The 22,799-nt window shown below is 47.5% G+C and overlaps 1 protein-coding gene across 3 annotated transcripts in view; it reads left to right on the forward strand.

Annotated features, from left to right (window-relative positions):
* Spock1 (SPARC (osteonectin), cwcv and kazal like domains proteoglycan 1) overlaps positions 1–22,799 on the forward strand; it is a 334,854-nt gene that overhangs the window by 188,573 nt on the left and 123,482 nt on the right. The window lies entirely within an intron of this gene.

Genomic DNA, 22,799 nt, shown 5'->3' on the forward strand with positions numbered 1-22,799 from the left:
TCCACCTTCTGAACAGTGAGGATTATGAGTGTGAATCCCCAGGTCTCTACCTTCTGAATAGTGAGGATTATGAGTGTGAATCCCCAGGTCTCCACCTTCTGAATAGTTTGGATTATGAGTGTGAATCCCCAGATCTCCACCTTCTGAATAGTTAGGATTAAGAGTGTGAGCCACCAGTGCCCAGCTCATTTTCCAGTTTTTCTCCCAACGCATTGCATTGTTAAAAATAATTGAAGGTAAGGAAACTGTTTCTTGAAATGGTGGCTTCCACGTGTAGCCCTTAGACCAGCATCTGCTGGAATCTGTGTTATGTGATAGAAGTTAGTTGACAGCACTTGCAGATGGAACCGGAGGGTTTGTGAGAATTGCACATGCTCAAGACCAGCCTAGATCAGAGGATGGGGCCCAGTCTTTGTTTTTGCCCCCCGGGTGTTTAAAGTTTGTGAACCACTGCCTTTAGATGGCAGAGTCTTCCCCCTTCCTGCAAGTGAAGTTTAGGAGCAGTTACCTTGTTGGCTCTATGAAGGAGAGCAACACATTGATTATTTTCCCTACTGCTCTCCTGAAAGGAAGGCTAATTGTTTGTTTGACACCATATGGCTTGTTCTCTAAAGGGAGTGTTCATTGAGCATTGCCTCCTCCAGAAACTCACCAGAATTAAACACTTGTGAAATGTCACTAGAGCATAGCTCCACCTGGGCAGAGGTCTTAAAGCACACTGATGTGTGAAAGCAGCTTGCACAGGCACGCATGCCCCATGACTGGCCTCCACACATGATGTGCAGGGGCTTCTGGATGAGGTGGCCTGGGAAGGCTCCCTCACCCCCGCACCCCCCCTCAGGCCGGCCTGTCTGGCTGCCTTCCTGCCTGGAATGAGAGAATGCTGGGGGGAGGGAGGTGACATCAGTGTCACAGTACCCTCCAGGGGAACACATTACGATGAGATGAGTCATTTAACCTAAAAGGCTCAACCAATTAATGATTTGCATGCATTTGCCAGGTGCCTGCCCTTCTCCTCTGGGTTCAGAATTCTTTTCTGCTGGCATCCCAGATTGACAAAAGGCGTGCCGCTCCCACACTAATTGGGAGAAGTCGTCAGAGAGGGCAGTGTGGCTGTGGGCTGGAGCCCTGCTAAAGTGGTTTTCCATAATGTCCCTCTTGTCCCCATATTAATGTTGCCCCCAGAGTAAATAGACCTGAAACGATTGGCATTGGTTGAGGGCGAGGAGGGTGCTGTGAGCTTGTCAGTGGGCATGCATATACTCTGTTGAAACTTGCCTCTTAATTGTATTACTCAGCATACCTTGGCTTCGATGTTTGGTGCAGTTAGCCCTGGATGTGAGCATATGTGTGTGTGGGGGGGGGGGTGGGTAAATGATGGATGATGAGGATAAACGAGCTACTCGTGGGGACTGCAGGCTGGGAACCATTGCCAGGAGACCCCACACCCCCAGTCCAGGTCACACATTGCTGTACTCTAGTCTGTATCTCTGTGCCTAAGGGCTGTAGGTGAGGCTGGCAAGAGCTCACAGGAAGTCCAGGGGAGCCTGTAGGTCTGCCTGTTCCTGCACAGCCTGTGTCTTCACATAGTTGAGACCTGGAGCAAGAATGTAGCCAAAGTTCACATACCTGAATACTTAGGACTGAATTAGAGAATATTCTTACCCACTGTTGTTCAGCAGTAATACAAATACTAAACTATGTGCATAAATAAACATTGTGACAACCTGGAGATGGTTGCAGGGACGTAGCTCCCTGTCCTCTCACACTTGGGTGCAGCCTGTTCATGAAGGGCCTAGTGTGTGAACATGAGTGTGCACAGGGCGTGACACAGGCTGCCTGATTGTAGCCAAATCTTCACGGCTCACCATTGCTCTGTGGCTTTAGAGAAGCTCAGTCAGCCATGGTCAGCCAGTTGGTTCAGGGCCATTTAGACCAAAATTTGGGTATCTTGAGCCTAAGGATGTATCAGAAAAACATGGGTATAAGTATTGCTTACTTAAAAGCCATGTAGAGGCTTAAGCAAAATGTAACCTTAACTTGTAAGAAAATATAACAAGGTTATCCTTTGGTCTCACTTACCTTTTCTCTAACCTTGACTTTTGAGACAATATAAAGATAAATCTTCTGGTGTGAATGGCTTCACCTGCTGTTAAGGCTTACAATATATAGCTATAGTAATGAAGACAGTGTGGTATTGGCAGAAGGAAGACCCATGAATCAGTAGGGTAGAATAGTGAACCCAGAAATAGAACTAGACAAATATGCTCAACTGAACTTCTGACAAAAGCACAAAAGCAATTCAGTGGAAGAAAGATGGCCTTGTTGGCAGAGTTGACAACAGAAGCAGTTGGACATGTGCAGGGGAAAGCATCCCTCAACCTCCTCTCCTCATATCTTACTCTGAAACTCACTCGGAATGTATAAAGAATTCTCAGAACTTACGAGGAAAAAGTCCAGTTAGAAATGAGCGAAAGACCTAATGCATTTCACCGATAAGTATGTGAGTTGATGTCCTACATGATTTAGCTTTCCAGGCTACAACTTTAGCTATGAGATAGCATGACACACCTTCCAGCATAGCTGACATCAAATAAAGGGCCAGTCCTGGCACTAGCAAGGTCTCACAGAGAGCCCATCCCTTCCCTTCCCTCACCTGAGAATATAAAGCAGAATGGCTTCTCTAAAATCACTGCCGTACAACTCAGCAATTGCCCACATTGGGGATTCATCCCAGATGAACAGGAATTTACCGCAGCTTTCTTTTGTTTATTTCTTTGTTTATTGCAGGTCCTAGGGCTCTAACTCAAGGCCTGGGCACTGTCCATGTGCTTCTTTTTGCTCAAGTCTAGCACATTAGCACAGTGCCAATTTTAAAAGCTTTTTGCTGGTTGATTAGAGATGAGTCTCATGGATTTTCTTACCCAGGATGACGTGAACCATGAATCTATCTATCTATGAATGACTATGTACGTATGTAGATGATGTAATGATGCTACAAATTGAAATGAACTGTTTTATTTTTCTTCACATAGAAGTAGTAAAGGTGTATTTAAAAATTCCCAGCACACCCAAAGAATATGTCTCTGTGAACTCTGAGCTAGGCATCTCAGACTGTTGTGCTCTACTGCTTTTCCTGGCTCTTCCTGTCATTCTTTCTGCAGTGGGCTGGTGGGGGTGACCTCTCCTTTCTTGGGGAGAACCCCAAAGTTCCTGGATGTGAAGATCTTTCTGTAACAGAATGGACCTTGTCTTTCTTCATTGATGCTTTTGGTTTGAAACAAGCTTCGTGCACAAAACTGAAGGAACTAGCTGCTCAAGAGAGGCCACCATGCTTCCCATCTGGTCTCAGCAGCTCTGACTCGGTATTGGGTGGAAACCTGAGGGGTTGCCAGTGGTGAGCGAAATAGCCAGTCATGTCTTGATTAACCTCTTGTGCTATGTGTGGATGCTAGCTAGTCGAGTTGCCTTTCTGCAGGGGTGAACGTGGATTATCACTCCTCTTAGCCGCAGTGACAAGGCTACCCACTGCTCTGTCTTTCCAGAAGAGTGGCAGTCCGTCTTTCTCAGAGATGTGCCTCTTTTCTCTAACCTTGTAATTGAAGGGAGTGGAACTGGGATCCTGGGAGCTCCTAGTGTTTTACCAGGCCCCGGTAGTGCCCAGCCCCTGGTACAGTTTCTCCCTAACCCTGTCTGCCCTTTAGCTACTTGATTATAGGAATGACTGAGATGTATTCCTTCCTCTGCCAGTTCATGCTGAGTTTTCTTCACATGTATTCCTGTCCTGGTTCATCCTGTCTCCAAGAGCATATACATTCTTTTCTCTCTTCCTTTCCCTGCTGTGTCTTACTGTTCATAGCTATAGAGAAGAGAGCCCCATGTTTTCATTCTGTTTTTAAGTTTCCTACCGAGTCCCAGACAGGCTCAGCGGCCGAGTGCCTTTGTGTGTCTGGAGAAGATCACACGCTTTTCCCGTCTGGCTCCCATCAGACCAAATTAGGACCCAAAGACCCAGGGGCTCCTTGTCTATGAAATCACAGTGCGTGAGCTCATCTTGGTGCTTGACTCTGATGTAAGCATCCAGGCCAAGCCCAAGCCAACTCCGATGCAAGGCCAGTTATTGATGGCAGATGTCTGTTTACATCGTTCCTTATTTTTTGACGTTGCTTCAAGGTAAATCCATTATCTGGCAAAGAGCTGCCATGTTGTAATTACACTGGAAATATTATGTTTGTACATGCTTTCTCCCCCTCAGCAGAACATATTTGAAATGTTCTCGGAGGTCATTTTTAAAATATCGGCATTTTGTGCTATAATTCTGCCTAACATCAAGCAACTTTTTTTCAAAGATAATTGTTTCCTGGGTCTTGTGGTGATGGGATTCTGCAAAGAGGTTCCTTTGCGACAGATTCTGTCTGAAGCGTCACTTACCTGGTGCGGCTTTGTCTGTCTGTGGCTGGATCCACACACAGCCTGCAGCCACAACCTCCTTGGCCACTGATTTGGGCCAGTGCTCTCCCGGTGATTATGCCAGCAATGTGACCTTTGTGTGAGTCTCTCAGGGACGCTCAGGTCAAGTGGAATTGATGAGAACGCCAGGCATCCCTCCTGTTTGCGGAGAGAGTAGAGTGAGAAGACCAGAACAGGATTCGATTGCACAGCCTCTCATTTTTGGTCTTAACTGACTTTGTCAAGGAGATGGGATTTATAAGTTCTCTGCATTTGCTGTGGCTGGGGAAATGCCTGGATCACAGAGCTTTGTGGTTCTTTTCATCCCAGTCACCGGCATGCCCACCTCACAAGAGGCCTTGAGAAAGTCTGCACGGAGGAAAAAGTCTGAGGAACTTCTGACCTAAGGGTGCTGTGGTGGCTCAAGGGATTGTGAGTGCTGGCTGTTGCTCTGCTTCTGTAAGTCTGGGAATAACGTGTCCTCACTCAATTTGTCAAGTCTGATGGTCTCCTGAGTCTCTGGTTTCAGGGTACTGCCACGTTTCTGCAGACACTGCTGTGTGGCCTGGCGCACGGCCTTTTGCAGACTGGAGGGTGGTTAAGCTCCATCTGCACTCTTGAGCAGATGCCTTTCAAAGACAGTGATTTTGTTCTGATGACACTAGGGCCGGAGCATCTGGAGTACTGACCTGATTTGCATCAGCACTCGCAGATAATTCATTTTCTCTGTCTGGAAAGTCTTTAGAAAATAGCCATGAGGGACAAGAGAATGGTTGAGTGGTAGAGTGCCTACTAGCATGTCCTGGGTTCCATTCCTCGGTACCACATGCACAGAAAAGGCTGGAAGTGGTGCTGTGGCTCCAGTGGTAGAGCTCTACCCTTGAGAAAGCCCAAGGACAGTGCTCAGGCCCTGAGTTGACGCCCCTGCACTGGCAAAAGAAAACAGCTATGACTTTGACATTTTTTTTGTTTAGTGTGTGTGTGTGTGTGTGTGTGTGGTCCGGGAGTTTGAATTCAGGGCCTCATGCGTGGTAAGCAAGTGCTGTATCCTTAGGGCCACTCCACCGTCCCCTGCTTGTGTGCTTATCCTCCACATAGGAGTCCTCTCTGCTTTGGCCTGGACTGTAACCCCCCTCCTTGAGCCCCTTTGTCACTGGGACGGCAGGCATGAGCCACTGCATACAACCTCACATCACCATCGCTGCCTCTGTATCTAGAATTACACACTTGAGCTGCTGTGGTTTTCTGGCGACAAAATGCTTAGAAATCCTGAGTCAGAAGCCCTCCGTTTGCAGATGGATACACAGGCAGGCTGTGGAAAGATAGAGTGTTGCATCTATTCATCTACAGCTATGCGTGCAACACCTATTCCGTCAGTTGCTTCACTGGACACTTCCCTAGATGAGGGCTTGGGCCCCAGGAAGCTTGCAGTTTGGATATAAGTAATGACCGTCCATTTGACGGCATGGGTGAGGGCCGGGGTGTTCCCTGAGTCACCCAGTCCTGACCCTCGCAGGACTGGCAGGAGATTGAAAGCTTGAGTAGTGGGGGAGGGCAGCCTTCCAGAGAGAGGGACTGACCTGTGCGGAGATGCAGAGGCAGGGAAGCTGGGAACCCTGGGAAAGGTGCGGAGGATGAGACTGGAGGGGACCAGACGTTGAAACTGGCGAGAGTGATCATCCAGGGCTAGTAGGATATCACTCCACAGTGGCTCCGGGGCTGTAGAGCCCAGGGTCTGGGGGCGGCCTGCCGCGTTGTTCATGCAGCCCCAAGGCCCTGGCAGGGGTGGGGCACATTGCAGTCCAGCATCCCTCATTGAAAATAAGTGCTCTACTCTGTAGTGTGGCATGCCAGCCCTCGGGCCATGTAGATCACGCCACAGTGTGTGCATGGTAAACAGATGAATTTGGTCAATAGTTTAATTCTGGCAGGAGTCGGGTGACATTATGAAGAATGCAGTGGCATTTCCACTGGAAATGCCTGCCATCATTTTCTTTTTGACATGAGGAAGATAAAGACTTCTCAACTCCAGAAAGAATTAGCATGAAATATGCCCATCAGTCTCCCTGCAAAGAAGCATTACGCTGCAGTACTGTGCCCACTGATAGCTTTGTTAGAGAAGCCCACGTCTTTGCAGGGTCTGGCTGTGTCTGGTGGTTCCTGGTGGTGGGCTGGGTTTTGGGTTAGTCAACAGTTCAGGTTCCAGGAGCCTGCAGAGGCTCACCTTTGGATTCCATAGGGCTGGCTGTCCTTGCTTCTGAGCTTTGTCTTCCATATACCTTTTTTTTTTTTTTTTTTTTTTTTGCCAGTCCTGGGCTTGAGCTCAGGGCCTGAGCACTGTCCTTGGACTTTCTCAAGGCTAGAGCTCCACCACTTGAGCCTCAGCACCACTTCTGGCTTTTTTCTATGTATGTGGTACCGAGGAATCGAATCTGGGTCTTCGCGCATGCTAGGCAAGCACTTTAACCACTAGGCCAAACTCCCGGCCCCTTCCATATACCTTTCTTGGTTCTGGAACTTGGCTTCTCTCTCTCCTTCCATTTGGCACCAGACTTGGCATCTCTGAACTTGGGACCCAGAAACGTATATTTTCATAACCCTTCTGGGTGCTTCTGAGCACCTTGGGTCCAGCAGGCTTCCTGCCTTACCATTAAGAGCATTGATGATTCAGGCTGTGAGTGAGTATGGGAGGAGACGGAGGAAGCTGGAACGTTCTCCAGCACTTGATGATGTAAATGGCAGTAGCTAACACATTGAAAGACGAGTCATGAGTCCACTGTGCCGAGCATTGCGGACATCGTTTCATTGTGCTTCCACATAGCCAAACACAGGTAGTGGCATTTCTCGTTTGAATTTTATGATGTCTAAAAGTGAGGTCAAGGAAGATAATTAAGTTGATTAGTTTTATCCAACCAGCAGTGGAAGATGGAAGCTGAGCACTGGTCCGATGTGGGCCCTGCAGTTAAGCCCTGGTCCTGCTTTGCCCATGTCAGTTGTAAGCACACTGAGGCCTCCTGTGTGCAGTCCTGGGACAGCCTTGATGAAGTCAGCGCTAAGTCCCACCAAGAGATCAGCTGTGCGGGGCTCTCATGTTCCTGGAGTTCACTGAATCTCATCTCCAAGAGTAACTTGGGATGCATAAACAGGAAGCAAATTGAGACAAGCTGTATTTTACCCTCCACAGGCATCATGGGTGATCTGGTTGGTATCTACTAGGTTGGGCTGGACCTGGGATCCCAGCCCCCTGGATGGAGAGAATTGCAGTGAGATGCTAAGCCGCAGGGTTATGCTGGTCAGTGGTCTCTCTAGGTCATTGCAGACGCTTGTAAGGGGGAGGAAGGTTTCATGATGCCAACACTGTGTGTGGAGATAATCTCCTTGTGATCCAACAGGCGGCAGTATTTCCCTTTAGGAGGCTAGGGAACCTGGGATGAGATTGAGAAGCAGTGGACAGCATCTGAATCTCCACTCGGTGCTTTCCTGTAAGTTCTGAAATCTGGGTGAATACTTTGGGACACAGGTAGGTACTGGGTCTTGAACTCAGAGCCTCACATTCTTGTTGCTTGGCTTCTTTTGCTCAAGGCTGGTACTCTCCCATTTGAGCCATAGCAACCTTGTTGCTTTTTGATGGTAAATTGGAGATAAGTCTCATGAACTTTCCTACCCTGGCTGGCTTTGAACCTTGATCTTCAGATCTCAGCCTCCTGAGTAACTAGGATTGCAGGTGTGAGCCACTGGCATCCAGTGAAACTTTGACAGGCCTTTTGAATTTATGCCAGCTTCCTATCCCAGCTAGACTTCTTTAAGGAATTCTATTTTACATCTTTCTTTTTTTCCTTCTAGATTCCGCCTTTGCAGTCTGTACTAGAAAACATGCCATTCCATGGGCCAGGGTTCCTAAATGTGCAGTGAGTTGTAGGGACGGGTCTGCCTGCCTAGGCAGGCATCTTACTTTTTTCCAGCTTTGAATTGGAGTCTCCCAGAAATGTATTGCATTTCCCCCATGATTCCTTTCTCCCAATTAGCTTGTAGCCAGGCTCCAATAATATATTAAGCCAAGAGCTTTTCTTGTTAATTTCCCCATAGAAAAGACTGGGGGAAGCTGCAGGGAGACCGAACTCAGGCTACAAGCACTGCTGAGCTCTGCTGTTCTTCCTTTCAAATCATAGCTGGTCCCCCTGGAGAATAGCTTTGTTTAGCATCTGTAACAAAGCCTGAGCATTTCATGGAGTTGGAAACTTTGTGGCATTATTAGTTAGGGGAAAGCCACCTCTGGAGAAACTTCTTGAAGCAACTTGTGCAACTTGTCCTATTATTGAGTAGAGGCGAACCCAAAGGGAGTCCTGACATTTCCACATTCAGCTTCCACTTAAGCCTCATGCTGTGAATGAATGCCCGTCACCAGCCTCTCCATCCCTTGCTCTATTGCTTTGTTTATTTAGATGATCCCTGGAAGACTGGCATGATGAGCTGTGGTCTGCCAGCTAAAATGGGCATGGAGGGCAAGATTTTGCTGGCTACTTCGTTTATTTATCCTTTTACATATATGAGCAATGCCTTGATTGTCTGGTATACTTTGTGTATTATTTTACACCCATGTGTAATAGGATAAGAGTAATGATATTTAGCTGTTCAGGAGGCTTAGAACTCAGGATTACAGTTCAAAGCCAGCCTGGGCTGTAAGAAACTTATCTCTAGCTAACTAACCAGACTAAAATGCAGCTGGAAAAGGAGGGGGTAGAGTACTAACCTTAGCAAAAATGTCAAACAAGAGCATGCAACTCTGAGTTCAAGCTTCTTACACACACACACACACACACACACACTCTCTCTCTCTCTCTCTCTCTCTCTCACGTCATCTCATCAGTAACAGAGTTAGGGGGAATGAACAGATTAGAGGTAGAATATAGAAATAGAGATGATATTTGATCCAGCATCCATGCCCTCTTTCCCAGCTATCTGCTTATATTTTTCTGCTTTGTTTTTTTCCATGACACTTACACTTAACAGACCAGATATCTTCCTGTTTATCATCCAGTGTTGCCAGTAGAATATTAGCTCTATAAGCATTGGAAATTTTTGTCTGTTTTATTCATTATTCTAGGCCAAAGCTTCTCAATTGTTTTCATTATCACTTCCCTAAGGAGATTTTAAAAAATATTTTCTCCCTAATATATCCTCCCTCCATGAAAGTTTAATATCACAAATAGGCTGTAATCTGTTGATGTGATGTGCCTATGTGCATGTGTGCTTTCTGCATGAAATGAGTAAGCCTTTATTCAAGCCTGTTGGCCACCTCTTGAGGGACATCAGTGTCCCCCTGAGAAAGGCCCACTAGGTCTGTCTTCAACCAGTGAGTTTGAGTTGGTGTTGAATTAATTTGGCTTATCAGGATGCCTGCCTTCAGGAAACCTGCTCAGCCTACATGAGCCAGGCTCGTGCCTTCTACAGGTCTGTTCTACAGCTGAGCACAAATGCATGCTGGGTAGGTTTGGGGAAGTCTGTGAAGGGAGGCCTTTTCCCGTAGTGGCATTAAACCCTTCTTCTACTTTTAAGAAGGTTTGCTCACTGAGAGAGGGGATGTTTTGTATTACATAAATCCTTAGACAGTTCTTTGATGATCAAAACACACCCAGATGGCCAACCACAAATCTAGTACATCTTCTTAGTATTTACTGGCCTGGGTCCCACATCACTGATGCACTCACACTGCACTGTTGGGGGACAGAACTCCCAACAGCTCTGGGACCCGAAAGTGACCTTCTCCTTTACGTACTTCAGAGCGAACCCAAGAACAAAGTGGAGATGCTTCATCGGCTTGTAGCGTGCTCTGGACTGGGCCAGGTCCTCTGTCTGCCACTGCAGTCACATGGCACTCTGGGGCCACTCTCTCATCTGCCTGTCAGCCTACGTGTACGGTATGAGAACAACACATGGTTTCTACTGCATTGAACAAGGCAAGAGATGTGGTGCTGGTGGCTTACTCATGCAGTCCTAGATACCCAGAAGGATGAAATCTGAGGATCAAGGTTCAAAGCTTCATTTTTCCAATTTGGCAGGGGGAAAAGAGCCAGAAGTAGAGATGTGGCTAAAGTGATAGAGTGCCCGTATTGAGCACAAATGCCAAGCTGGAGAGTGAAGCCCTGAGTTCAAGCTTCAGTACAGCGCAGAGAAAATAAAACAACAAAGACAAACCAAGACAACTGGAGGTTTTGTGCTGTCCTTTGTGGCAGGCCGAGAAGCAGGGCAGTTGGTGGGTGTCAGTCATTTCAGATACTTGTGCAACCCGTGGGGGCCGGAGGGCAGCCCAGCCGGGGAGAAGGGTGGATGGGAGGAGGGACTGGCAGGAAGGGAAATACTCATTCATCATTTTAGGTTGTCTTGTTTCTCCATAGAAATTTGCTAATTTCCTTGGTAGAGAAGATTGACATTCACATTTAATTTTATAGCAACAATTAAAATGAAAGCATGAATATTCATACCCAGAAAATGAATTGACAGTCCTAGCAAACATCATAATGAATGGTTCTCAGCGTTCTACCCTTGTGAGGCTGTATGGAAGTTGACTTCCATGAATTGGAATCTGTCGTCCATTTTTGTTGCTGACTGGAAGAGGCAGGGGTTTTTTTTTCCCCCATATAATTTTTATTGTAATAAATAGAAGGGTCACATTATATTCACCAGATAGAAGGTGCATTACTTCACACACATTGATACCCTTTCTCATGTTTTGGTCCCCATATCCCTCCCCCCACCCCCCTCCCTCATCTTGTTTTCCCCCCTTCCCTAACGGATTTCAAATAACCAGATAAACATATATACAATATATCAGATTAACAAGTTAAAATGCTGTACCAATGTGAGATAACCAAGGGACAGCAAAAGAGATGAGAGATAACATAGTACATTAAGGACAACATTATACATTATAAGGCTGTTGTTTCTACATCCTGGAGGTCCTTTCATTTTGCTTCATCCTGTATGTTCTTATGTATCTAGGTTTTGTTCTATTGTAAATCTCTGCTAGGAGAGCCCAAGGTTTCTATTGATTATGACAAATGAGGGAAACCTTTGAGTCTGGCTTACTTCATTCATGTAATATGATTTTTTTCTAAGTCTTTCCATTTCCTTACAAATGGGGCAATGTCATTCTTTCTGACAGCGGCATAGAACTCCATTGTGCATAAATACCACATCTTGTTGATCCACCCATCAACTGAGAGGCATCTGGGTTGGTTCCATATCTTCGCTATGGTAAATAGTGCTGCAATGAACATCGTTGTGCTTGCGGATTTAGTCCTTGTTTCTGGACGATTGGGTAAATGCCAAGTAGTGGAATTGCTGGGTCATAGGGGAGTTCTATGTGTAGAGGCAGGGTTTTGAATTTGTGTTTTGCTTTGTCGGCACAGATTCCTTGAGATGAGACCTGAGTGTCTCCCCCATGCTCTACCTGCATGCTTCTTAGGTGAGGGCTGGTAGAGCCAGGCTTTGCCACAGCCTGGAGAACCTGCTTAGTGCTGACAGTGGTCGGAAGTTTTACAACACCAGCTCTCGTTTTCTTCTTGGTGTGCTTCTGACTGGTCTTTTGCCTCAGGATGGACAAAGTTTACAAGCTGGGTTGTCAGAAGATGCCGAAACCAGACCTCATAAAGTGAAATTTCCAAGGCAATGGGCTTTTTAGAGGAAACATAATGAGTCTTTTTAAAACTTGAGTGCCTCTGTCATTTATGTCTCCACATAGCTTTTTAGATTTTCATTCCTGTCTTCTCAAAGTGGTCCACATCGTCCCACACAGATGTATCTCTGCTGGCCTTGAGTCTGAGGTTCTTGCTTGTTTCTGGTGGAGTGCTAAGTAAGAATTCTGAGAATACTTGTAGAAGTGCCTTGAAAACATGACCAGTAAGTCAGATCCCACTGTAATAGAGTTGAGTGACTTTTCCATTTGAATCTCTTTTGACAGTTACTATTTTTGACTATTTTAGGTGTTTGAGTGAGGCTGTGGCATCAGTATGGAAACCAGTGACTGCTTTCTTGTGTTGCTTGTGCTAGCATTCAGTCACACAACTGCTTCACCTTGTCTCAGTGCCAGCAAGGCCCCGTCCCTCTACACAGTGCTGGGGAGACAGGCAGGGGTCAGTCCACGCTGACCTCTAGGGTCCATCCACAGGGTCTACCCCAACAGGTGCACTAAGGGGAGGTGCTGAGGGGTGCACCATGATTAGAACACTAGACCCTAGGGCCAGTCTCGTGTGGCACTGGCCATGTGCCTTCTGTCCCCTTTGGCTGGCTGCATCAATAAAGAGGAATTGACGTGGTGGCAGTCTCACAAGATTCTTTGAGCATAATCAAAGTCCACTCCAGCCAGAGTGTCTTCTGCTGGGTGTGACTTCTGCTCAGGGGATGCTCAGACAGGCTCCAAACACCTGCAGGGGAGCACCAGGCAGGGCCACTCACTAAGGGCACACATCAGATGACCCAAAGGACATGAAGTTGGGAGAGGAGGAATTGCCAGTGAGCAATGGAGGGAGATGATTTGGGGCATTGTTTGCTTTTGTTCTGGAGTGTTCCATCTCTGCACCTCCCACTTCTGCTTCCTTCCTGCCAAACCTTGGTTCTTGTGGGTTTGCCTAGAAACAGTAGATGGGAGAATCAAGAAATGCGGTCACCTCCTCCCCTCCCCCCAAGGCCCAGGAAGGTGTGACCTTGAGCTGCCCTGGGATCTCCGTTCAGGACCTGCGAGCCAGGGCTGTTGCCCAGGGGTACAGTCTGAGCCAGTGCAGGCTCTACCAGCCTTCATGTTTTAGGTGTCCTTTTGGGGACAACCATAAACACCAGGAGAAGGAGCTTGTAAAACCCTCCCCTCCAGGACACCAAACAGTGAGAGATTGCATTCAGTAAACTAAGCTTCAGGTTGTCAGTGCTGTGTACCAGGATAGACAGATGGATTTTGAATGAATGAATGAATGAATGAATAGGTGAGCCATGAAACACTGGGTAAAAGCATTATACCGATTGTTTCTTCTCATCTGTTTTTTTTTTTAATTTCTAGCAATAAGGCATAATTTCTCAAGGAATTCAACCTGAGATTTTGTTTGGCAGTATTTTGAGCTTCTCATTTGGAGAAGAAAAAGGCATGGTTCTTAATTGGTGTAATTTTACCTTCGTGAATTTAGAAATGTGGCCCTGGGAATAATGAATTCCCCTTTTAGAAAGAAACATATTTACAGAAATGCCAACTGTTGGCTCATTAGCCCCTTCCTAGCAGGGAGATGTATGGCTTTTCCCCGAGGCAGGCCCTGCACGGCCCAGGATGCTTCTTCCAAGCTCTACTGCCTCCAGTGGGTTGAATCACATCTACAGGCTGACATGCAATGGAAGGGCCTCTGAGACGCCCGTTGCTCAGATCCTGCGTACTTGTCGCTTGTCACATATTCTCAAGGACTCTTACCATCTTTCCATCATTATTTCCACTCATGTATTTGATGCATTCCGATTTGACCGCCGTCATCTGTGAGCAGGGAGAGGTTCCAGGTATCTCTTAGGGGAAAGGGCTTGTGTCAACGCACTTCTGATGTGGTCTCTTAGGCTTCCCCCACCCCAGACTTGCAAAAAGGAGTGTCTCAAAGAGAATCTCACACTGTCTCATGGCTCCACTTCTGCTCCCCAGGTCCAGGTGGGCATGCGTCCTTGTGTGTATATTGCTTTAGCAAAATGCATGGCCCTGGGTAACTTAGGAAGGAGAGAGATGGTGTTGCTTATGGTTCTGGCAGCTGGGAAGTTAGAGTATGGTATTAGCCTCTGGTGAGGGTCGTCTTCTTGCATTGAAACATGGCAGAGGATGTCATGGGGTTGATTGAGCAAGTGTTCTAAGTCATGCCATCCCGTGGCCTGTCCCTCACCCCCCACCCCTCACGTGATTCCAGCTGCCTCCCAAACGCCCCACCTCCCAAGCCACTGGCATCAGTTTAGAGATGCATCTTTTATGATGATCTCTCCTTTCTGCATGCCTACTTCTCTTCCTGTGCCTGGTGGCGGTGTACGTGTTTCTGCCCTTTGATGGTATTCTCTGGGCTGTTGTCTTCCAGTTGATGGGGTGGTGTGATGAGAAGGCTCCCAGCCCTGGAGACCCTGTGGTATTTGCTTCAAGGGGATGGGAAGAGTTTGGCTGGTTCCTAGAGGGTTCTGTTCTGGGAGCTTGCTTCTGTGTCTCAGGAATGGGATTTATGGTTTATCCTTTGGCAGCAGAGTCACAGGACTTGTCACTTTTCCCTGCAAAGCTGGAAGAAAATCTGGTCCCTGCAGAAAGAATGAAATGAGTCGAGTGTTGTTTATTTCATGGATTTTCTAGGATTCTAGCTGGGGGTGGGGGCGAGATAATTCCTCTCAACTTTACAAGTTATTCATTGCATTCAGCACAAATCAGGAGAGTGATTTTAAGTAATCAGATCTCTTGTAATATTTGAACAGTCTCACCCATGATGTGGTCACCTTTGACCTCTTTTCCCTACCGTTCATTCTGAATCAGATAGAGAAGGTACTGACTTTGCATGGGGAGATTTTTACCATCAACCTTCTAGCTGGACAAGAGTCTGAACAAGTGTCAGGCTGTGTCACTGTAAACAAACCACATTCCTCTTACAGGATCAGGCCTCATCTTGAGTTCAGTTAGGAATGAATCCGTGGTAACCACGTAGAAGAACTGTTTGATTAGTCATATCTGCCATAGGTATGGAGAGGGTAAGTGGTGGGAGGCTGAGCAAGGTAATGGCAGAGCTCTTTCTGACACATGCCTGATTAGTGCATCGTGGATGCGAAACTGAAGTCGTCTGTAGCCCAGGGGAAAGCAGTAGAATTGGAGCCATATAACTTGGGTGTCAAGTGTGTTGATGACTCTCTGGCTATGTTCTCATCAGTAAAATGAGAATGCTGTGATCCTCACAGGATGGTTACAATAATGGAGTCAGGCATTTTAAGTACTCTGCAATAGTAGACAATTAATAAACATACAGTCAATGTATTATTATTATTACTATTATTTTTGGACTGGTACTGAGGCTTGAATTCAGGTCCCAGATGTGCTGGGGCCTTTTTACCCAGGGTTGGCACCCCACTTGCAGCTTTTTGCTGGTTAATGGGAAATAAGAGTCTTGTGGACTTTCCTGGCCTGGCTGGTTTCAAGCCTCATTCATCAGGTCTCGCTGTGTTAAGCAGCTAGGATTGCAGGTAGGAGCTGCCGATACCAGGCTCAAGGCATTATTATTCATCTAAGAAGTTCCGTTGGTTTCCTCTTCAGAGCACCCGCTTTCAGACCGCCTTGTGGTTTGCTGATGTTGTGGGTGTTCATGGCAGCCTCAGAAGAGTGCTCGAAGCATTAACAGCCCGTCTCTGGCAAGGACCCCCCCCCACCCACCCCCCCACACTAGAATCATAGAGAACCTGTGTTTTACCGGTGAGGCAGTGGAGCCCTGTTAACCAGGTGAGAGGAAGGCAGAGCGATTCGTGTGCACGGCTGCCCTGCCCAGGGACCTCTGCCCAGGGGTCCACACCAGCAGCATGCAGCTCTGTTCCATAGTTCCACACTCACTGGGGCCAGAGAGGGATTTATGTAGAAGCCAAGTGCTGCTTTGCGGTCCCTGGAAGTTCATTCACTCATTCATTCATTCATTGTTTGCAAAGAGCCCCCAGTGCCTGAAAGAAATGCTCTGTCATCGAGTTTTGTTTTCTTTGTTGGTTTATTGGAGTCCTCGATGCTTCCCAGGGGCATCCCTGACTTTGCTCAGTGTCAGGTCTGAGCTCTCCATTGCCTTCTCCCCATCGGCCTCTGGGTTCACCTCCATGCCCTCCTGCCCTGAAGCGTGTTCTGATCCCTGTTTTAAAACCACGTTCCTGCCCTGTCATTCCTCTGCCTCACGGTAGACACCGCTGGCTTCCAGGGTGAAGTCCCTTCTGTCCTGGCCACCCTGCCACCCTGAGCGGCCTTCTCCAGGCTACTCCTGGGCGCTGTGTTTCTGTTTCCTCTACTTTGATACTTGTTTACTGACACACACTGCATGATCCCGGGAGGAGAGGATGTGGTATTATAAAGTCTTTGTCCTGGAGCACATGTTCAATAGATGTTGGAATGTCTCACTGAATGAGCCCCAGCGTTCCTGCTCATTGTTTATTTGTTCTGTACTCGATACTGTGCTGGCTAATGCTGATCGTACGGTAGTGTCATTTAGGATCACCATTTGAGAGCGAGAGGATAAACAGTGTCCAGGCATTAGCTGGTAAGTGGGAAGGTCCGCATTTGAATGCAGGTTGGGAGGTGCGAACTACCCTCAGCTCCTGGCGCTGTGACAAATTAAAGTCACAAGCAGTGCTGGGTGTTTGCTCGAGGTGATGGCCGCCATCTGAACGTAGTGCCTGTGGTCCCCGCCGTGGTCCTCCCTCCCTGCGCTCAGGACCTGCCCCAGCTTTGCCCCTCTATCATCTGCCAGGTTTTAAACTTGAATCTGGAAAACCAGCCGTTCCCAAAACCCAGCAGGGAAAGCAGTGCATCTCACGACTCTGTGTTTGGCCTCTGGGACACACGGTGACATGATGAAGCCTTCTAATGGTGCGGCTGAGGCCACCGCCCCCACGGCCTCTCCTGGGCTGGCTCTGCTCCTGTGCTGCCCTGTGCCCTCTTGGCATCTCCGGCATTCTGGTCTGCATTGCCGCCTAGGCATTACCCCCGCAGCTTGCATGTGTTGCCATCTCGGGGACTCCACCCTTGTCCTGTACTACTGGGCCTCCAGGCCTCCCTGACCTTCTAAACTTGCCTTCGTGACTAGAGGCCCCGCCGCCCTTGGTGGATGTGGAGGTCTGTTGCCAGCTCGGGGTAGTTAGGCTTCGTTGGACCACGGCAACAGGAGCTTCCTTGTGCCTGGGGGGGGGGAGCACGCATGGCGGAACTTACTTCAGTGGCTCCCAAGGAGCAAGGCACCCCAGAAGTGAGCTCTCCTCAGGGAAAGTCCTTCAAGAGAGTGCCGTGTCTGCCCTGACCCATTCCCAAGATGCCCCGAGACCTCTTTCGTGCTGTCTGGACTTGGTTTCTTTTCCATAATAGTCATCTCTTCAGAAACCAGGCCTTCCCCAGCCCCAACGTTATGCTTCCTTTTTACGACCCAACTTCAAGTTTTTCCGATTTCTGCTCTGCCTTTCCTGGTCCCCGCTGTACACTTGATTAAAATCAGCTAGCAACATCTACTCCCAGCCTGAAGGCCGGGCTGCCTTGAAATTTCTTCCACCACATTAATCAGTTCATCACATTTAAACTCAGTCTCCCATAAAGTCTGAGGACATGGGCAAAATTATAGCAAAGTTCTTTGCTAGCTCTAATACGAATTTCTTCTAATCCTGCATGCAGTAGACTCATTTCCATCTGCAACCTCATGAGCGCAGAGTTATTCTCTGTATTCTGTCAGCATTCTGACTAGAATCATGCGTTTAGCTATGATTACAGGGGCAGGAAGGCTTTTTTTTGGGGGGGGGGGTTGGCTTGGCTTGGATATTTATAACATCATTTGTACACTTTATAAAATTACTGACCCGAGCAGCCACGCTCTCAGCCAGTGGAAGCATATGACCTGCCACAGACTGCGGTGGCCCGTGACCTCCTTCTCCCCATCCCCAGCCTTAGCTCCAGAGGGCTTTTCTAGTCTTCTTTCCATATTCTTTCCACTAGTCCAGTTCAGTCTTTGGAACCACAGATGCAGGTTTGTCCACACCTTCTTGGGACTAGTTTTCTCTTTGACTTCATTGCTGTGATAACGTCCAATAGAATGGCCCAGTAAGAGGGAAGTTTTATTTTGCCCCTTGGTTTCAGAGAGCTCAGAGCTTCGTTGGATTGTGAAGGAGAGCATGTTGGCAGCAGGAGCTCGAGGTCCAGGCTGCCCCCTTCCACTTCCTGTCCATTTCCTGTCGAGAGTGTACAGGATGCAGAGAGCCTGCAGGGAGGAGCCCCTGAGGTCGCCCTTCCAGTGACTGCCTCCTCCATCCAGGCCCTACCTCCTAAAGCTTCCAGAACCTCCAGATACTGGCCTCCCGGGGCCAGGGAGCCACGCCTCCTGCCACGGACCTGTGGAAGACAAACCATATTCCATGTCGTGCCACGGGCTGGCTTTCCCTAGTATATCTGTGTTGACGTTGCCGTGCAAACGTGCAGATTTTCTATTCCAAGTGGGCGTTCTCATCACAGCCGTTGCAGTTGTCAGTGCAAACAAGGAGAGCTGTGCTCTGGGGCCTTCAGAGCAGGGTGCTTCCTCTTTGCCCTCCTGGAAGCCAGACATTGGAGTGGGGCAGGTTCACTGAGGAAACAAAGCTGTTAGAACACAGTTTACCTCACTGTCTGGGCAGGAGGATACCTGTTTTCTGTAGATGTCAGAACCGCCTCCATGGAGGAGAAGCACATTTAATGCTCAGATGAGGAGGCCTGTGGAAACTCTAGGAATGTCCAGAGGTGCTTGACACCACTGAAGTTAGGCTTTATCACAAGTTCCACGCCAGGCAGTTTTTATCTGAGAACTATCCTGGGTAATGTTTTATCTTTTGTTGCAAGGGTCACAGTGTGCATCTGTGAATAGGACCCGCTGTTCTTTAGGTCTCTACCCAATTAACAAATAAATATTAAATTATCCCTTGACACAGATACAATTGAGCTTTTTTTTTGTTTACAAGCATTACAGTGGAAGTGGCTAAGCTCCATATTTGTGGAGAAGCATCATGATTTTACTATGCTGTGAATTCTCCCTCACATGCAGTATAGTTTCATGATGACCTTGGGCTCTATCTCTCATAATTTGTATCCTCACACTGGAACCTGGCATAGGAGGTATTCCCTTCTTTCTGTTTATATGTTTATGCCTCTGTCTTATTCTAATTGTATTGAGGATAAAGACCATAGCTGTCAATAAATACTTATTCAATCAGTCACCCAAAGGGTTTTGTTTTGTTGTTGTGGTTGAGAAATGGTAATGCTGTAAAGTGTGCTGGGCTGTAGGGAAAGAATGGTGAGACAGATAAACAGAGCTGCTGCTTTCTGAATGAGCAATGAGGCCACAGGCTAATGCGTGGGCACGGGCAGCCCTGTGGCAGAGCAGGACTCCGTGTGTCTGGATGGCTTAGTGTGAGAGCTGCCCATCTGATTCGCACTGCCCTGGGGGCGTTTATACTGGGGATTCAGTTCTGTCTCTCCTGCCTACCAGCTCTGGGACCTGGGCTGACTCCTGGCTGACTGGCTGCTTTCTCCCCACTAAGCTTCAGTTTTCTGTTTTGTTGTTGTCTTTTAATCTGTAAAATAAGAATATTCGTATTTCCCTTTCATAAGTTGCAGAGATAAATTGAGATAACGGTGCCAAATTCATAGCAACACACGCCAGTAATTTTTTTAAAAGTATTTTCTAGTGTCCTGGTGTGCGAGAGACCATGGGGAATGCGATGGTGCCAGGCTGTCGCAGAGGGTTCTAGTAGTGACTCTCAGACTAAAGGCTCTGAATGCTGATGTGACCGTATACGGACGGCTAGGTGCTAGGTGCGCCTTTAACACGCACTGGTTCTCTTACCACTGTCCTGGCTGTCAGCAGAGAACGAAATGATACTTTCAGGGCAGCAGTTGGGCCTTGTTGTGTCCAACAGTAACCAGAACACAGCGCAGGATTCTTGGGCCAGCCAGTCACTTTCAGCACGTTACCCATATTCAAGAAGGCTGAGCTTCTGACCCCAACCCTGCCAGGAAGACCCACTGCTGGGAGAAATAAATGTGGCAGCTTACAAAACACACGTTCAGGAAGTTGGAAGTTTAGTAGAAAGGCCTAAGGCTCTTGATTTAGCCTAGAAATTCTAAATTAGATTTATTTATTCATGGACTACACATGGAATCTTCACTGAGCCAACATGAATTTGTTTACCAGGCACCATGCAAGCAATTCTGGCCAAGTTTGGTGATACATAGTACCAACTTGAAGCTTCCCATGGATATATGAATGCATAGAATCAACCTGGAAGGGTCTCTGGTTGCAAGGGATGCTAAAGAATTCTACCACCATCTACTATGCCAGTTGCAGTATAAAACATGCATGCTTATATGCCAGACACTGAGTGAAACGTTCTTCATCTGAACACACTCAATACAGAGTGTTTTACCCTACTCATCAAACTCTATACATTTCTACCTGCTGGCATCTAGCAGATACTAACCCAGTGTCTATGAAGTCACAGTTGTTACACTACCAACCCAGAGTTATAGTGACATCCCGCAGATCAAAGCTTTGACCTGTGCTTCTGATCAACCAGATATAAATGGATGTCCTCCAGTATTCTCCCCTTATATTTCCTGAATTGCCTAGAGTGCTTCACAGATCTCAAGACACCATCTCCTTCTCACTTTCTCATTTAGTACAAAGGATTCAGAACAGTTTACAGATGGAAAATGATACAGAAGAGATACGCAACCAAACTTTCGTGCCAGCTCCTGGATATGCTCCCTCCAGGATCCTCTGTGTACAATCATTTCAAAGTCCTCCAAACTATGTCCCTTGGGTTTTATGAGGTTGCTCTACACAGGCAGTGTCAGTGCCATCCTTGGCTATGAGTGAGGCTGTAGCTTGAGCATGGGAACTAAGAGTCAACTCTGTAATCATACCTTCATCTTTGTGGTGATCAGGTCACCCTGAAACTCTCTGGGGGTCCCAGCTAAACTTACTCGGTCACCCTGTGAAAGATACTCTGCTCTGGAGAGCCTGACAATCTCAGGACCGATGCCAGGACCCAGAACCTCAGTTCTCCTAGCACCCCTTCCACCACTTCTCTAAGAGCGTTAAGGTCTCTGTTTCAGAAATCATTAGGAGAAAGCTAATCATGTTTCTTCTTGTATCATAATATCCCACAGCAGTAACTCTCTGCAGATGGAAGCTGTCATTCCCTTCTTTCTGTAATTTCGAGAGGTTTAATGAGAAGTCCTGGGCCACAGGACCAAGAGGAAGCTGAGGTCAGAATATGAGATGTGTTTGAAGATAATTGGCCTTAACCAAAGGCATCCAGGGTGAACGGGGCTCGAGTAGGTTGTGTTCCCTTGACCACTCTGGCCCTCATCCATTTCCTTGTCTGCAAGGAGATAGTAGAGCAGGGACTTGGGACCGCTCTCCTGCGTGTTCGCTCGCTCTCTCTCTCTGTGTCTGTGTGTCTGTCCTGGGTCCTCACCTGAGCCCCTCCCTGGCGTCTGCTGATCTGTTGGCTTGTTGAGGATGACAAGGACTGTGCTCCTGTATTGTTTTGGCTCATTAGGAAGATTCGCAGTTAACTGGGTTTGGGTGGAATGCTGGGGGAGTGACAGCCTTAGAATTGAGCCCATAAACTCCAGTCACATTATGCAGGCCAAGTTTATTAGCAGTTTCAGGTCTAGATATGTCTCTTCTATAACTAGCACAAAACAAGGCTAAAGAGAGACAAATGATAAAATTAGAAGATGGAAAATTTGTGCTATATATATATATATATATATATTATATCTCAAATTCCCCCTTCCCTGAGCTGCTCCTGCCCACTTCCCGCCTGGTGGTGGAAAGCCTCAGGTGCAGTGATGAGTCTCAGGATGCCTCTCCAGGTGGCCCCCACACACTCCCTGTCCTGCCCAGGGTGCCTCGCCTGTGTTAGAAATGTGCCTTTCGTCCTGTGTTCTCTCCAGTACCTTCTTGAGCAAACAAAGGGGTGTTGGGTGGCTCGCAAAACTGGAAAGAAATGACTCTGAAACAGAGTGATCTTTCCACGGCATTTCAGAAGCCATGCACACGCATTTAATCTTAATTTTCCAGCTACTGAGACGTGGCTTTGCTTTGGGAGTCCCCTGGCTGTGGAATTTACCCAGCAGTAGCCTGAGCCGTGTTAGGAAAGCAAGGGCACCCTCTGCTCTCTCCTTCAGATCCTCCTGTGTTGAGTGATGAATTCACAAAAGATGTGACCACTTGGCCGCTTGTTGTGTGGGAGAAGGACGGGATGTAGAGAAGGGAAGCCGACAGGATGGAATGCAAGTGGAAGTCAGCTGGGAGTGTGCAGGTCCCTGTCCCTTTTCCGTGTCGTGCCGTGTGTAAAGGGGCGGAAGTGCCGCCCTCAGAGCCTCTAGAATTAGAAATGAACAGAGATCACAGTGACTGCTCTGGATCATACACTTGGTCCCAAGATCTCTCTGTTCCTAGCTTCAGATCCACAACAAAAAACATCAATATCAAGTCTAGTTGTGCTGGCAAGCACACAGATTTGAAAGGACTCAATGGATGTTGAGAGCGTGGAAAAAGCTGGACTCTTTAATGACCAAGAATATATAAATAGGGAAC

The sequence above is a fragment of the Megascapheus bottae genome, chromosome 38 (assembly GCF_031878675.1).
Source record: "Megascapheus bottae isolate mThoBot1 chromosome 38, mThoBot2.hap1, whole genome shotgun sequence".
Taxonomy (NCBI): domain Eukaryota; kingdom Metazoa; phylum Chordata; class Mammalia; order Rodentia; family Geomyidae; genus Megascapheus; species Megascapheus bottae.